This window comes from Gekko japonicus, unplaced genomic scaffold (assembly GCF_001447785.1).
Source record: "Gekko japonicus isolate JY-2015 unplaced genomic scaffold, Gekko_japonicus_V1.1 scaffold118, whole genome shotgun sequence".
NCBI lineage: Eukaryota > Metazoa > Chordata > Lepidosauria > Squamata > Gekkonidae > Gekko > Gekko japonicus.
In genome coordinates, this window is record NW_015168656.1 from 322,386 (window position 1) to 336,821 (window position 14,436).

At 38.5% G+C, this 14,436-nt stretch overlaps 1 protein-coding gene across 2 annotated transcripts in view; it reads left to right on the top strand.

Moving 5' to 3' along the window:
- The window catches only part of PAWR (PRKC, apoptosis, WT1, regulator), a 134,826-nt gene that overhangs the window by 24,291 nt on the left and 96,099 nt on the right, over positions 1–14,436 (top strand). The window lies entirely within an intron of this gene.

Sequence of the window (14,436 nt, forward strand, 5' to 3'; positions counted from 1 at the left end):
CATACTCAAAGTACGTGTGATGGAGGCAGACCTGTTTAAACTTGCCCCAATTAATTATTAAGTGGTAGGCATGAGTTTAGTTTAAAAAATGCTTGAGTAGGAGAAACTGAACAGTCCCTTGCCCACCTCAGAAATTTACCTCACACCAGGCACTTGCTCAAACTCCTTTTCCTCCTACTTGGGCTCTAGTACTGTTACATTTTTATTGTACCTGCATGGTAGCACCTTGGAAGTATGCTAAGCTAAGGGAGAAGTCCTTGGCAGGAAAATGAAGAAGCTATGGGAAGCTGTGTACGTGGGCAGAGTGCTCATCTCCACTCACCACTGCAACGTAAATAAATCCTTACTATAATTTTGACTCAATGAGTTATTAGAGCAATCTTTATCTTGCATCCTTGTAGCACTTTCTTCGGTCTCAAGGTTAGAGGAAGCAGAACTGAGTAACATTGCTAGAAGGAGGTTTGTTGGGTTCTTGGACTATCTGGGGTCAAAATGAATGTAGTGCACTGATGTCATTTGTTTGGTACCTCGTTCTGCTTCTTGCAGTCCGCCTTTTTCTCACAAAAATATTAAAGAGCTGACAAGTCCTTCTTTCTCTTTTATAGTAGGAAAATGATGCTGCTTCTAATTCAAAAGCAGCCTTTTACACAAACACACAGAGGTTGGAAAGAGAACAGAACATTTTATAACCAAGACAAAGAGTTTCTCCTCAAGTTGATCATTACTTTTTCTCTAGAAGGTTTATTTAAATAGCAGTTTGCTAAAACTTATATTTTAAAGTAAACGTAAAATTCAGATTGTAGCAGTGAAGTGCTTTTCTTTTGAGACGTATTTATCTTTCAAGCATGAAGCTAAATAGTGCTTTAAAGGACTACTTAGAACTTATTATTTCAGTTGGGACTGTTTATTTAAACAAAAGCATGCCCTAGCTGTAGTCACTTGTAAAGAATGCAAAGAGCAAATTACTTAGTCTGGTGACTTTTTACACAGACTCAGTTTAATGATGTTTTATGGCCAGGGTGTTCAACTTTGTGAAATACTGTTTTCTTTCCTACCTTCAGTGTGTTCTTTAACTATTGAAGAATTAGTCAGTCATAACATTTTTATATTAAATATAAATGTGCAAATGAAACACAGGCATGTTTCATATCCCCCCAGCAGGCTTCACTGTATGAATGATTAGAGTCCAGTTTAATTGAGGTCCAGAATGTCTTCTGAAGATTTTTGAATCATCAACTACCAGTTTTAATCTATGCTGATATGGCTTTTCTTTCTTGCATGAAATATACGTTTAACATTTTTCCATGATAAGACAAAACCACTAAATTTAGAACTCAAGATGTAATGGAGCAGTAATGGTTTTTCACATTGGCTTAAATAAATAAAATACGATTATTATTATTATTATTATTATTATTATTATTATTATTATTATTATTATTATTATTATTATTATTATTATTATTATTATTATTATTATATTATTATTATTATTATTTCGGCTTGCTACCCCGCTCTAACCCCCGAGGGGGTCTCTGAGCGGCTACAGTTATCTGTTATCCCTACCCTATGGCCACACAGTATATCAGGGGTGGGGACATCCCTACCAGCACCCAGTGGGGGATGATCTTCTTCCTTGGGTCGGCTTTCTTTCTTTTTTTTCCCGGCGTCTTCAGCTGTAAAACTTTCTGACCATGGTATTAAAACTTTCTGACCTATCAGTCTTGAGTCTTTGCTACAGAGATTATAAATACTGTAAAATAAACTGTAAGGTATTTTAAAGGTTCATTGTCTCCCCTTGGGGAGCGGTTCTCCCAGCTGTACACAAGTATTTTAAGATAATGCTATGGTAGAATATTAAGGTTCTGTTAAATTGCAGAGCTGAAAATACCTTACATAGCTAAAGTATAACTACTTCTAGTGTTAACCATTAAAAAGCATCAGCAATCTAGCCTTATAAACTTGGTTTGAGTTCTCATATCAGTATGAACTTTTTATTGGAGAAGCTTTTTGAAGTATATAGGCTGTACTTCAAACCTTGAGAAATCTAATGAAAAATGATGGTGATTATTATTATAGCACTGTGAAAAATTGGTTTTATATTATTTCCCCCAGTAGGGACCCAAAGTGGCTTACAACATTCTCCCCTTCTCTATTTTATCATCCCAACAATCCTGTGGGGTAGAGTGTGACTCTCCCAGGTCATCCATCAAGTCTGACACCCTAACTCCACACCACACTGGCTTAAAGTACAGTTTTGGAACTTCCAGAATTCAGAGGTGTAAATTTAATTGTGTTTAAGATTAGATGGTGGTAAATGTCCAATCTTATTCACTTAAGAAAGGATTGGGCAAGTTACACAGTATGGGTCTTTGCAGCTATGAAAGCTAGAATGGAAAGTGGGAATAGGCTGGCAGATGTGTGGGGTTGCTTGTTAGAAGAGAAGATTCTCCCAATTGGAACAAATCTCCATTTATGGATCCAGAATGTCATTTTCATATTGTTATGAAGAATCTCATGATAAGATGAATAATCATCCACGTTCCAGATAAATTAAAAAGAACTGCATAAGGCTGACTGTTTTTCATTTGTGTACAAGAGTTATACAAAAAGGAGTTATTTAAAATCTAGACTTTCAGTTTCTACTTGAATGTCATATAATATGAAATTTAGGGGTCCTGCACAGTTCTCTTGAAATGAAGCCCAGAATTTGGGTTTTTATTTGTTTTACTAACACTGTGGAACACACAAAAAAGTTTTCTTTAGCTCTGCAATATCTAAACAGTTATAATTCAGAGATTTTTCATCTGATTTCTCTGAATCTTAGGGAACTTGTATCACTCAATTAAGAATCATCCATACTGAATACCATATTGAGAGGACAGATTTACTATACTTAACATTCTTTACAAAAGTGAGAAAAATCAGGCTGAAATTCAGCACAAGAACAAGTGTGTCAAATGCCCAGGCAGGACTACAAAAGTGAGTCTTTTGTATATATACTCCTGGCATGATCTTACTTCATATTTAGGAATTATATATATGTTGGTACTTCTACTGGAGCTATAAGCTAAAAATACACAATGTAATATCAGATATCTTCTGTTTGAGAAAAGAGTGGAGAGCTTCCGGTATGGCGGTGCGAACGGACATGTATTGGGCTGCTCCAGAACCGTCCGTTCTGTCTTCATTCTTTTGGTGTCCCCCACAGGAGCGGAGGGGGCCTGCTCTGCTTCCTGGAGGGAGGGAGGGTAGCAGGGGGCTTCTCTGGCCTCCCCCGCTGATGGCAAATCACGGAGGAGAGGCTGTTGTGCCCCGAAGCAGGAGTGAAGATGCGGAGGAAACATGGCTGCCATGTTTTCACTAGCAGCGACCAGCCATTTTTTAAATATTTGGATTTTAAATACAGCATGCAGTAACACAATGAGGATACAGTGAGTACGAGTATTTACTATTAAAAATAACGGAGAAGATCTCGTCATCAATATTAACCTCTTTATAAGTGTCCAAAACAGAGATAAAAGTGGCTAGGAAAAAGAACAGGACAACTATTTGGTGGAGTATTTATCCTTTGGGGAAAAGACATTCCGTTGGTGAGGACTTACAATGGAAGATTGTGATATGAATGACATTAATTTTCTACATGAATTGAACACTTGAGTAAGAATAAAAGAGGTGGAAATATAGCATTTAGTTAAGTGAGACTATGGCGGCTACAGAGGAAACTGAAGGGGAGGAGGTTAATGAGGGGACATTGAAGTTGGAACGCTGACTGTGGAGCAGTTTTGGGCAATATTGTTAGAAGGGATACAGAAAGGGGTTGAGGAAGCCCTGAAAAATCTTTTTGGAAAAAAGCAGAGTCAACATTTGGATCTTGAAAGCAAGGATGAATTGGAGTTTATGGGACAGAGCTTTGAGGAAGATCAGCAGAAAGAGCAGAATTTCAAGGAAGACAGAGAAAAGGTGTTAGAGAAGATTCAAATACCTATGAATATTGAGCAGAATAATACTAACCAAAGGACCAGCCAAAGAAACTCAACAATACTTTACTGCGCAAAGATAGAGAAGAGGAACAAAGGACTGAAAAAAGAAAAAGAGCAAATTGCCTAAAGGGAAGAAAAGATGTTCTCTGTGGAAAATTATTAATGCTCACAAGCTTGTGAAAACATTCTGGAGGAAAACTAGAGGGGAAAGTTTAGAAATAGAATTGAGTATTTTTAGAGAGTTCAGACATGTGAAAATGGTTGCAAAAAGAAGAGGTTACAGATTTCTAGAAAAAAAGTTACATGATAGATGTTGGAATGGTTTTGTTTTACTGTATGTTTAAGGGGAACCTTAGGTCATAACAATGTACCCACTAGAACAGGATGTTTTGAAAATTAGTGTGGAAAGCCTAGAAGACTCGAAGTAGAATTCAAAGGATGGAAAGTTTGTGTTTTCCTACTATATGCTTTAGGGGAAAATGAGGGTAAAACAATGTACTGGTTAAAATAGGAAGATGTTGGAATAGTTCGCTGATAAGTGAAATATTTCTGTTGGTTGTATTTTCTTTTCCCGTTTTAAATTTTTTTTAATTGAATGTTAAATTTTGGCATCACAGTATATCTGGTAGATGTGGAAGCTGACAATAGAAATTGTCTCCTTTTGTGAAACATGGGAACTCCCTTCCTCTTTTTTTGTTAAATATTGGTGTAGTGTATTTCCAGTCATTAACCTTATTTTTAAAGGTGACTAAAAATGATTAAAATATTAAATAGTTGGAAATATAAATGGAACTTAAAATTGTTTAAACTAAGCGTTTATAGAAGGACGGGGGGAAAATGAAAGTAAAAATAAATATAAGGTGATATGTGCATACTTTATGGATTAGTTAAGGTAATATATAAGAAAACAGGAGAAAGAAGAAATGAAAACTATTGGTGATTTTGGTGATAGGTACGTAGTTATTAGAAAACTGGTCTTGACAAGTGTAAAAATGAATGATGTGTGAGACAAATGGAAACCCCCTCTCAGAGCCAAGTAAAGGTTGTAAGTAAAGAGATAGGAAAGTAGTAGATAGAAATAATGGACAAGGGAAGAATTGTTCGTACTCCAGATTAATTTTTACAAAGTGGATTCCAATATGGTTAAGTTAGAAAATAGATTTCTTTTCTGTGTATGTCTTCAATAAAAGAATGTTGTGATGGAGTAAATAGAGTAATAAGGTATTTATTGTAAAACCTTACCTATTTAAAGAGAACAAAAAGTAATTATGAATTATTATTTGTTATAAGTAAATGGATTAAAAATATATGCAAATGTTTGAAACTGATAAATTTATTAGTCTGATATAAGCAAAGGCTTGTGAGTTGCTCAAATTGTACAACAAGTTTAATTTGGATGAGTTACTGTATCTTGATGATTTATGATGATTTCTATTGTATGTTTGTTTGTTGTATGTTTGTTCGTCTGTTTGTATGTTTATTTGAAAATCAATAAATATATTATTGAAAAAAGAGAGAGAAAAAAGAATGACCTCTCATAGCTTTGTTGGTGCACTAAAAGCCATAGAAATTTAGAACCTAAAGTTCCTTGATGCTACATAAACATTATTAGATATTCTACAGTTTTTCACATTATGTCCATTTTCAGCTTAAACTCTATACACAAATATTCTCTTTTGCCTCTCAGCTTCAATCCTCTTCCCCTGCTGAATGGAGATTCGACAGGAGGAAATGACTACATCTTTCTATGTGGTTTTATTTGCTTGCGAGACCAACACCATTATTAGTGTTAAGCAATCAGTAGTAGCAGGGAATGACAGAGATGCAACATTGAAGAAGGACGGGGGGGGGGAAAGATAAGTATTTAGGACAAGTATCTGGATTGTTATTAAGCTGCACAAAGTCTGCGAGAGAAAGGAGGAAATGAGCAAATTCCACATTTAAGTAAACAAATAGAATTGAACTTTGCCAGGAACTCTCTTTGTTTAAAATGCAAATTTAGGAGATATGATTAATTCATTCAGAGCAGAGCAAACTTTTATCTGATGCCCTGAGTGGCTAGTTTATGCAGGTTTAACCAAGAATTGTTCTAGGTACTGCTTTGCAAGAAATTGGATGTTAAAATGAATGTTTAGAATTTACAGTGCATCTTGTTAAACATTGCTGTAGAACTGACTCCAGCTTTAAAGTTACTACCACTAGTGGTAGAGGGTTGTGCTGAAAGACTGGAGTATACATGCATTTGTAGTCTTACGTCTTCTGTTATTTAATTCTCAAACAGCAATTTTTACAAGTTGATATATTAGATGGTTTTAAACAGGACTTTTTTTGTAGAAAAAGTCCAGCAGGAACTCATTAGCATAATAGGCCACACCCAGAAGCAGAAACATATTAGCATATTAGGCCACACCCCCGGATTGCACCGCTCATTAGCATATTAAGCCGCATTCCCATGTTGCCAGAAGTGTGGTCATCCAGCCACACCCACCTTTTGCTTCTTATTCTGTTTACCAAGTATGTGGTCAAAACCCAGGGCTTTTTTTTGTAGCAGGAACTCCTTTGCATGATAGGCCACACACCCCTAATGTAGCCAATTCTAATGAGTTTCTGCTGTTGGGTGTGGCCTATTATGCTGCTGCTGGGTGTGGCCAACTTGGGAGCCAGCCGGAACTCTGTTCCTGTGCGTTCCTGCCCAAAAATAGCCTTGGTTTTAAAGACTTTTGCTAAGGCAGCTACCAACTAGGCTTTTTATTGTTTGGGGGAGAGGTCATTTCGGGGGGGGGATCGCGGGGGATCGCAGTTCCCCCGGGTGAGGAACGGGGGGCGGGGCACATGACGAAGCCCCGCCCCCTGATTCCAGCCTCCCACCGGCCTTGCAGGTCCACCGCCGGGCCCCTCATGGGGCTCGGCAGTGGAGCTGCAAGGCCGGCGGTGGCGGCCAGGACCATTGGGGGCGGGGTGTGTGGCCTTATGACACACTTCTGGTGACGTTAGGGGGTGTGGCATATGCTAATGAGTTATGCTAATGAGTTCCCCTAGCTCTTTTTCTACGAAACGACCCCTGTGTATAGGAATATTCCATTCCAGGGAATAGGTATGTCAGTGGTTTACCAGTGTATGGCAAGTTAATGTTACAGCTGTCCTTGTAACTTCTCCTACTGTTATTAGCTTTAGATAAAGATGGGTAGCCTTGTTAGTCTTTCTGTAGCAGTATAAAACAGTAAGAGTCCAGTAGCACTTTAAAGACTAACAAAACTTGTGGTAGGATATGAGCTTTTGTGAGTCACTGCTCTGAAGAAGTGAGCAGTGACTCACAAAAGCTCATAACTTGCCACAAATTGTGTTAGTCTTTAAGGTGCTACTGGACTCTTATACTGTTATTAGCTTTGTCTACTATAGATCATGCACTAGAGATCTAGATGCTTATAGTGAATCAGAATTTATTTATAATCAGTGTGGCCATTGTGCATTTATAACTTATTTCAAAATGCACTTTTCATAGTGCTTTGAATTTATATATCAGTTGAGAGTGTTCAATTACAGTAATCCTCTGGTTTCTCTTCAGATCGCATAAATCTTTCGCCTTACAGTAATCCTTAAAACAAATCTGTAAGATAAGTAAATATTATTTCCTCCTTGATCTGAGAAAGAATGGCTTGCCTTAAGGCCATCTACCAGTTTATGGCTGAGATGATATTTATATTGTGAAGTTTTGTGAACCTCTTGGGGCACACTTAGTACTTCTAGCTACTTTGGTTGACATGAATTGGGCTACACTGCTTAAAGGAACCATAAATCTGGCATAAACAAAACATTGGTAAAACTCTTGACCATGGTCAGGAAATCAGAAAAGGGTAAGTGATACCAATGATGAAATTATTATATAAAAGTCATCCTGTAGTTCAAGTTGATAAATCAAAGAACCAACGTTAAAGCAGCTGCCAGTACTGTGGTCACAAGTTGATCAAATGTTATAGTGAGATTTAATGTCCTTTAGATCTACAAAAACAGCTTGAAAGTTGCTTTTACTGTGTATTCTGAATCCAAGTGTATGTATGTATCCATACAATAGTTTTGTACAGCTGGTTATAGAGCCTTGGCGTAGTAGTTGGTCTTGTAAAACCAGGCACTGTTAGTAGGTACACTAATAGCTGCTGTTTTCTTTATGCAAAATCTTTACTGTGAGGTATTTTGCAGAAAGACCAAAATAGGTCTTCAGAATTTTAGGTAAGGGAATATTATTTATCAAATATCCCTCCCTCACTTACTACCAACACTCAATGTTTCGTAAGGTGCATGGCTTTTTCAGTCAGAAGGGAATCAGTTTATTGCTATATGCATATGTCTAAAAGGACAGCCGCATAAAAGGCGAGGAAGGGAAGCAGGGGAACCAGAGCATCATCAAGTGGATTGTCTAGTATGAAAACTTAGTCAGCTGAGACTTGACCAGCCTTAACCCCAAATCAATAGAATGCAGCAGTTCAGGTAAGCAGAATGTAATTTTTGTTGAAATGCGTAAAAGACACCTCAATAAATTAATTGTTTTTACCCAAGACACAGTTCAACAGGTCACAGACTTCTTATGCATATGTTTCACAGTCAGCCCAGTGATTTTGGTTTTTCCCACCTTGTGTTACACCCGTTCTTTGCTTTGAGCCATCAGGAAGACTTTAAGAACATAAAAGCAGCCCTGCTGGATTATACCAGTTGTCCATCTAGTCCAGTAACCTCTTCCAAACAGCAGCCCACCAGTTACTCTGGAGGCCCAGCAAACTGAACCTTCCCCTGAAGTTGTTATCCAGCTCTGGTATTCAGAGATTTGCTGCCTCTTAATATGGAAGTTCCATTGAATCATCTTGGCTAGTAGTCTTTGATGGACCAATCCTCCATGAATCTGTCTAAGGCCCTTTTAAAGCCATCCATGCTCGTGGCTATCAATAATTCCACTGGTAGTGAATTCCACATTTTAATTACTCATTGACTAAAGAACTATTTCTGTTTGTCAGACTTGAATCTAGCTTTTAGCTTTGGTTGATGGTTATTATATTACATCACCCAATAAGGATGGAATAGAAGACTTGCACTTCTATAGTGGACAGTTTCAGAGGATAGCTGTGTTGGTCTGTAGGTTTGAGCTAGGTTTGAGTCTAGTAGCACCTTACAGACCAATAAGATTTATGGAGTATCTGATGAAGTTACTTTTGACTCTTGAAAGCTTATCCCCTGAAAATCCTGTTGGTCTCCAAGGTGCTACTGGACTTCAGTCTAGCTCTTCCATAGTAGGCAGTCACTCACATACTGAGAATTGTGGAAGTACATCATATAATGTCGCTGTATTTTTTTTTAAAGGGTTAAGAGTCACCTTGTCTTATAAGCAACTTATACAACATATATATATATTGCTGGGTGTTCGTAGCGGTTAGGAAATCTCCCCTTCTTTTTAAGACTAACAGCCATCAGCTCTTCTCTCATCAGTTTACTGTAGTTGCAACATATGCCTTTTCTGAACTGCAGCATAGGTATCATGCAAGGGAAAGGCTAGAGTTTTCAAACAGTGAGTATCTGATAGCTCTTACCTGATAGTTTTCTGTTTCAGCTTCTGTCTGACTCAAATAACCTCTACCTTAAAAAGTGCAAAGGCAGTTACTCTGGTGGTATTTTTCCCCACATGAAACTGAAAGTCTAGAAGCTGATAAAATATTACTTTATTGGACTCAAATTCCATTTTCAGGAATACTGCATTCTCTTTTAGAAGGTTTTTCAAGTTTTGAATAATTTACTGTAATCTTATAAATGGCACAGTCCACTCACTATAGTTTAGCTAGTAGAAAAGACGTGGGACTACATTCTCTGTGGAGCTAACCAATATGACTTGGACCGTCCTACAAGGTGCATGATTTTTCTTCATAAATTATAATTGCACTTCTGAGACAGCAAGGTAGTATAATTTCCCATATCCCTATGATATGAATGGCTTTGAGTGAATTTATTGCTGTTATCAAGTAATGTGTTTCTCAAGGTTAACAGTGTGTTGTGACTAGTGGTGTGCAAAAAATCGGTATTTTTCGGATTCAGATATATTGAACCTGAAAAATATAAGTATTTTCCGATATTCTTGAATCCCGGTACTGATATGGTATTTGGATTCAGGGTTTTTCAGAAGTCCTGAATTTTTTTGGCTCCATTATACTTTATGGGGACCATTATAGTCAGTGGTCCCCATAGGGCAGAGGTGTCAAACTTATTTGTTAAAAGGGCTGGATCTGACATAAATGTCACTTTGTTGAGCGAGCCATGTGTGCCATAAATTGTAATGCCTGTTATGGAAGGACACAGGCAAACCCAATTAATGATATTAATTTTTTTTACTCAAAATACAAACATGATTAAACATTCTTACAGTATTTCCTCAGAGTATCTCCCTGATGCCCACCCTCCCACTTTCACCGACCATTACTCATTAGCACCAAAACAGGATACAGGAACATAATGCACAGCCACTGTCATCTGGCAATAAATGTAATGACCAGGTGCTTCTGGATAACATGGGGGTGCTGGAGAGCTTGGTGTTCAATGACAATTTAGATATAGTAGGTATCTCAGAAACATGGTGGGATGAGGGAAATCTCTGGAATAAAGTCATTCCTGGGTATAAGCTCTATAGGCAGGACAGGGAGGGACAGGTTGGGGAAGGTGTTGTGTTGTACATCAAAGAAAACAGAATTAAATAAGTTAGAAAACATCAGGGGAATTAACTCCCCAACAGAAGTGATATGGGTGGAAATACTGGCCCCTAAGGGTTACTTAAAAGTGGGGTGTACTATCACCCACCTGATCAAACCCTTGATGCTGATCTTGAGGTGAAAAAGGAAATAAGGGAGGTGATTAAAGCAGATAATGTTATTAAACTAGGAGACTTCAACTATCCTCACACTGACCAGGTAAACATGAGCCCAAGTCATGCTGTAGAAATGAGATTCCTGGACATCATAAATGACTGTGCACTGGAACAATTGGTCACAGAGCTAGCAAGAAGGGTAGTGGCCTTGGACTTGGTTCTCAGTGGGTCTCAAGACCAGATGAGAGATGTAAAGGTTGTTACACCAGTTGGGAACAGTGACCACAATGCATTCAGCATTCAGGTCAATGAAAAGTTACCTCTAAAGTCTGAAACTGTAACATTTAATTTCAAAAGATTGATTACAAAAATGAGGGGAATAGTAAAAAGGAAGGTGAAGGGGAAACACAAGAGAGTCAAATCCCTAGAGGATGCTTGGAAACTATTAAAATCACACTAATTTGAAGCCCAAATAGAATGTATTCTACAGATTAGGAAAAGCACTGCCAAGTCCAGAAGAAAGCCTGTGGTTAACACTGCCAGTCAAGAAAGCTATAAAAGTAAAGGGATTTCTTTGAAAAGTGGAAGGCCTGCCCCAGTGAATTGAATAGGATGGACCAGAGGCTTTGGCAAAAGAAGTGTAAGTCAATCCTACTGGGAAATTAAAAATGGATAAATCACCAGGCCCAGATGGCATACATCCGAAAGTTCTGAAAGAACTCAAATGTGAACTTGTGGATCTCCTGACAAAAATGTGTAATCTTTCATTAAAATCTGCCTCCATTCCTGAGGACTGGAAAGTAGCTAATGTCACTCCCATCTTTAAAAAGGGTTGCAGAGGAGATCCGGGAAATTACAGGCCAGTCAGTCTGACGTCAGTACCGGGTACGTTGGTGGAAACTGCTATTAAGGAAAGAATTAGTAGGCACATTGATGGATGAAAACTACTGAGGCAGACTCAGCATGGGTTCTGTAAGGGAAGATCTTGTCTCACAGACCTGTTAGTGTTTTTTGAGGGAGTGAACAAACATGTGGACAAGGGGGACCAAATAGATATTGTTCACCTTGACTTCCAGAAAGCTTTTGATAAAGTTCCTCATCAAAGGCTCCTAAGTAAGCTCAATAGTCACGGCATAAAAGGACAAGTCCTCTTGTGGATCAAAAACTGGCTAATTAATAGGAAACAGAGAGTGCGTATAAATGGGCAATTTTCTCAGTGGAGGGTGGTAAGCAGTGGGGTACCACAGGGATCAGTACTGGGTCCGATGCTTTTTAACTTGTTCATTAATGATTTGGAGTTGGGAGTAAGCAGTGAAGTGGCTAAATTTGCAGATGACATGAAATTGTTCAGGGTGGTGAAAAGTAGGGAGGATTATGAGGCACTCCAAAGGGATCTGTTGAGGATGGGCGAGTGGGCATCAACATGGCAAATGGTGTCCAATATGGCCAAGTTCAAAGTGATGCACATTGGGGCCAAAAATCCTAACTATAATTACACGTTGATGGGGTCCGAACTGGCAGAGACTGACCAAGAGAGAGATCTTGGAGTTGTAGTAGAGAACTCATTGAAAATGTCGAGACAATGTATGACTGCAATTAAAAAAGCCAATGCTATGCTGCAGTTTATTAGGAAGGGGATTGGAATTTGGAATACTGTGTACAGTTCTGGTCACCACACCTCAGAAAGGATATTACAGCATTGGGAAAAGTGCAGAAAAGGGAAACTAGAATGATAAAAGGGTTGGAACACTTTCCCTGTGAAGAAAGGTCAAAGCACTTGGGGCTCTTTAGCTTGGAGAAACAATGGCTGAGGGGTGAGATGATCGAGGTTTATAAGATTATGCATGGGATAAAGCAGGTAGAGAAAGAGGTACTTTTCTCCCTTTCTCACAATACGAGAATGTGTGGGCACTGATTGAAACTGCTGAGCAGTCGGGATAGAATGGATAAAAGGAAGTACTTCTTCACCCAAAGAGTAATTAACACATGAAATTCACTGCCATGGGAGGTGGTGGCAGCTACAAGCATGGACTGCTTCAAGAGGGAATTAGATAAACATATGGAGCAGAGATCCATCAGTGGCTATTAGCCACAAGGTATAGATAGGAACTCTGGGGCAAGTGATGCTCTGTATTCTTGGTGCTTGGAAGGGGGGCAACAATGGGAGAGCTTCTAGTGTCCAGGCCCCACTGCTGGACCTCCTGATGTCACCTAGTATTTTTGGCCACTGTGTGACAGAGTGTTGGACTGGATGGGCCATTGGTCTGATCCCACATTGGCTTCTCTTATGTTCTTAATGTTCTTAAAACTTTCAGGCTTAGTTGGAGGAAGAACTTAGAAGCTGTCATTGAGTTTTGCATTTGTTTTAATCCTGCATCATTGTGGAAGATCGAGCATGTCTAGAGAGTTAACAATAGCAATTAACACATTGCCAGGCAAATTTTGTTTGCAAGGATTGAAACTTAACTCCATGTACAAACAATGTCACAACTGTCAGTAGTGATAGATGGAGGGGTTTAAATAACCCCTTCAGCCAAATACACTGTTACGCATGGGTTAACTATTACGCAAATAATATAACATTAAATCACATTTTAAGTTTGCAGTCAAATGTTGATACTCTGGTATGACAGAGCTGTAATACACGTAAATAGAATTTGTGTACATTCAGAAAATGACACTTTACAATGGACAAAATTTTACTGTGTTTCGGCGTTAAAGTGCCCTGATGAACATGGGCATATAGCACTTTCATTTTCCCATTCATTCCATTAGTGTTCTAGCTTTCAGCTTAATTTTTTAAAGAAAGGCTGGCTGTGCGAATATAGTGCATGAACTGGTGGGGTACAACTGACAATATCAAGGAAAAAAACTACGGAAAGACGCTAAGAAGAAGAGCAGAACAAAGACAACCAAGCAACTCTTAGGTACTATTCAAACTAGAATGATAATAATTCATCTACAAATATCCAGCAGGCAAGTACATAATAAACATATTTAGTATTCCAACAGGTAGCATACAATGTCTTCTAACAGGTAAGTATACAAATATAGAACAAGTCTACAGTACAAGTGCAGACCAAGTCTGTAGCAGGTAACATGTAATATATTTCTGGTCTTCCAACAGGTAAGTATACAAATACAATCTATTTCTAGTCTTCCAACAGGTAAGTATACAAGATGAAGACTCCGGATTTCAAAACTTTGTTTCACGTATTCTTCCTCAGTAAAGGCTAAACATAGACAAAACTATTAAGAAGTCTCACAAAGCATACCATTCTCCAAGGGAGAAATAAAGGTATACTCCTAATCAGGGGTCTTTTTGTAGAAAAAGAGCTGCAGGAGTATGCTAATGCGCTACTAGGTTATTAGCATAATAGCTCATTAGCATATGCAACGCCCCCTGACATCACTGGAAGTGATGTTAGAAGGGGAAGCAAAAGGGGGGGAGGCATCTTCAAAAGCCTCCCCTTCCCTTCCCGGGGGGGGGGGAAGCAAAGAGAGAAGGGGTTTAAAGTTTAAACCCCTTCTCACTAGAGTTGGGCCACAGAAGGAGGAAAGAAGGAAGGAAAGAGAGCGAGAGAGTAGAGAGAAGGAATGAAGGAAGGAAAGAGT